At 51.7% G+C, this 3,396-nt stretch overlaps 1 protein-coding gene across 3 annotated transcripts in view; it reads right to left on the bottom strand.

Moving 5' to 3' along the window:
• Positions 1-3,396, bottom strand: part of LOC116840898 (LIM domain only protein 3-like) — a 105,055-nt gene that overhangs the window by 27,760 nt on the left and 73,899 nt on the right. Inside the window, exon 1 of one of the 3 annotated variants that reach the window (XM_032808226.1) lies at positions 2,216-2,625. The exons of the other annotated variants lie outside the window; for them this stretch is intronic. The gene's annotated coding sequence lies outside the window, so the exon portion shown is untranslated. Of the gene's footprint in view, positions 1-2,215; positions 2,626-3,396 lie in introns of those variants that run through there. 3 annotated transcript variants of the gene reach the window in all.

The following is a 3,396-nucleotide window of genomic DNA, read 5'->3' on the forward strand; positions in this document are numbered from 1 at the left end:
TCTCTCTCTCTCTCTCTCTCTCTCTCTCTCTCTCTCTCTCTCTTTCTCTCTATCCTTCTCTTTCTCTCTCTTTCGGTAGAACGTCGAGGCGCGGAGGAGGAGCGGGAAGGGGAGAAGGTGGAAGAGAAGGAAGAGAGAAAGCAGAGGAGGTCTCTGATGAAGAAGACGGCAGCCAGAGTCTTCGTGGTACAGGCTGGGATACTCGTCCGGACGGACAGTTAGCTTCATTATTTCGACTTTAACGGATGCCCGACGACATGTGCGGGAATAAAGCGTGATATGTGGCTAACGTGCGGAGGATACATCTGTATCTTATCTACGCTGAAGAGAAAGATTGAAGAATAATGATATTTCCGGTCTTCTTTAACGAACAGTTCCGCGGCATTTATCTGTTAAAATCTCTCTCTCTCTCTCCCTTCCCTCTCTCGTCACTCTCACCCTCTCTCTTTTTCTCTCCTTTCTTTCCCTGCTTTGCTTTTATTTTTGAATCGACGACCAAGGGCTTTTGATGTACGGTGTTCGATATTCCGCTAATTAAGCTTCTCTAATTAAATCTCCGCCAAGCAAACAGAGTGCGCACCGCGCGTGTTACGACGACGAGGAGAAAATTCTGCTCGCGGTACAGCGTGTTCTCCTTTTCTCTTCTTGATCTCTTTCTCTCTTTTTTCCTTTCAGCTGTAAAGTAACCGTAATCAAAGCTAGTTGTTTTTTAGAAATTGGGGAAGTGTAGGAGAGACATAGTGTGCAATTTTTGGTCTGAAAGAGATGAAACTTGATTAGATCTCTCAGCCTCTCTCTTTCCTCCTCCCCTCTCTCTCTCTCTCTCTCTCTCTCTCGCCTGATTCCTTTCTTACACGTATATAGCAACGATGTACTTATAGTTCGCTTATCTCATAGTAGGCTTTGAAATAAATTCCGAGAGGCTATAATAACGTGCCATTCCGATGAATCGCTCGCGAGATTGCACCTAGCGCTAATCTTCGTGAAAGCTTTGTCACGCGCTACAAGCGACTCGCTCTTGCATATTGAATGACGATATCTCGAAAACGATTCATACATAGTGCATTATGTTATCTCACGGCATCCGGCTGGAACTTCGCCGTAAGGCGGTTCAATAAAGAGATGTGTCATAAATGAATGGAACTCCCTCATCAATTTTAGATACAGTAATCGCGGTCCTCCGGGACGGTATCCGAAAATATGGCTACTCGTATCGTTTCTGTCTCTCTCTCCCTCTCCCTCTCCCCTACTTCTCTCACTCTCTTTCTCTCGTGCAGATCTCTGCCTCGTGAAGTTTAAATATACTTATTTATTCTCTTACATCAAATGTTGTTCACGCGAATAACTGTGACTTGTAGAAATAACACGAAAATATGAGGATCGTAAGACAAACTCAAAGTTCCCCGCGCGGGGTGCACTTAGATAATCTCTTTATTGTGGCGATTAATTGAACGTTCTCGAGGATCGGTGATGGTTAATCGCGTTCCCTCGCAGTCGCTGAAGCCGATAATCTCGCGCGCGCGCCGGCGTGCCGTTACGACCGACTCGACGGGACAAAGGATTCGCGAAGTAGAGGAGCTATGCGAATCATTTCTAAGGATGCAGTTAATCCGCGTCGGTAACGGCAACCCTACAACGGAATCGCCTTAAAACGCCACCGGTAATTGGAACGGACGTCGGTCGATGAGAGATGGGACGCGCGCCGCGAGATGCCGAGGTGCGAAGGGGGTGAATGACTGTACACGAGCGTGCCGGCGCGTGCTTATCTGCCAGGCTAAAAAGCAAGACAGTTTATAATTAACGCGAGATTCTCACGCGACTTCTTTGGCGAATGCACGTTCATTTATGCGCCATCTATGTACGCTCCGAGCTTATCAGGCGCGCTTTCTTTTCCTCCGCTCTTCTCACCCTCATATTCTCTGTGCGTGTATTGGTACAAATAGGTGTGTACACGCGCTGTGAATATATCCTCTTACAGATATCACTTATATGTGATACGCGAGAGAGAGAGAAATTCACATCGGTAACTTGCACAGTGCGATCTGTGCAAGTTAAACAGGATAATTACACTCGGATGCTTTGCGCAAGCTAATCGAATATCTCGTTGCGATCTAAAGTTCTCGTCAAAGTCCCATTCTATTTCCCTGCCGTCCGTCTCGCGGGCGCGCGCGCGCGCGCGCGCACTAATCTAATCGCGATCTCCGATCGCATTTACCTGGCAACAATCGCTGGCAAACGGCGAAGGTTCCGTGAGTAGCAGTCTCCACCGTCGTCCTCCGTTTAAGCCCTCCGCGTCACGTGGCACTGCACAAGACGCACGAAACAGCCACTAACTCCCATTCGCGTCGGGTCTCTCCCCATCGAGCCACCAGTCGAATGAATGAATCGAACGATCGATCTATTTATTTGCCGCCAAACTCCTGATCGACCGAGTCCCGAATTATCTCGACCACCGACAACGTTGCTCTCTCGCAAACCCCTCGTACGCGTGAGAACGAGACAGAGAGAGTGAGAGCGCGCGCACCCTCGATGCTACGCGGAACGACAAAGCGTATGTCGGCGAGATCGTGTGACGAAACCGCCACTTCGGCGGTCGGCTGTAAACTGCCGAATGCCGCGTGCGGCCACGGCACGCCACCGAGAGTGATAAATCCCCACCACGAGTGCGCCCAGCCACCCCCTCGGCGACCCCACTGGTGCCGCGCGCTACCCCTACACGCTTTCCCCACCACGTTGTGAATGCCACCACCAACGAGCTCGGCACGTCACCCCTCAACGCTTTCTCTCTCTCTCTCTCTCTCTCTCTTTCTCTCTCTCTCTCTCTCTCTCTCTCTCTGCTATCCTACACGCGCTCGTTTTCTCTTTTCTTCCACTCACCCTCCGGCTCGCTCGCTCGCTCGCTCGCTCGCTCACGCGCGTCGATCCTTCAACCATCCGCGCTCTACCGCACAATTTAGCCCCCGCGCGGCAGCGGCGGCACCACGCCGGATGTACTACCCTTCCCCCTGCCGTGCGCGCGATTCGGGATAGCGGGCCGCACTCCAGTCGATTAGGCGGCGCGTTTAGAACGCGAGTTATGAGCTCTCGATTTCCAACAGCGACGCAGCGAGCCGCGGGCGGGATCGGAGACGCGAGGGGGATGAATGCGCGCCGCCACGACGGCCGCGCGCGAAAGACGACGCAAGGGGGATATCGATTATAGCCTGCGCCGGTGTTTGTTTCTTTTTAATTTCGCGCCTGTCGAGGTCCCGCGGCGGGTAAGAGAGTCGACTTTGTCTATGAATCAATAAGACCAGACGCGGCACTCGTAATTAGAATCGAGCGGGGAATTCAATTACCGGCGATTTATCGCAATGAATTCGTAATGAGCACCCCTCCCCCCCCCCCCCCCCCCCC

This window comes from Odontomachus brunneus, unplaced genomic scaffold, assembly GCF_010583005.1.
Source record: "Odontomachus brunneus isolate Ranch 3 - 2012 unplaced genomic scaffold, Obru_v1 Obru_scaffold_012, whole genome shotgun sequence".
NCBI classification, from domain to species: Eukaryota; Metazoa; Arthropoda; class Insecta; order Hymenoptera; family Formicidae; genus Odontomachus; species Odontomachus brunneus.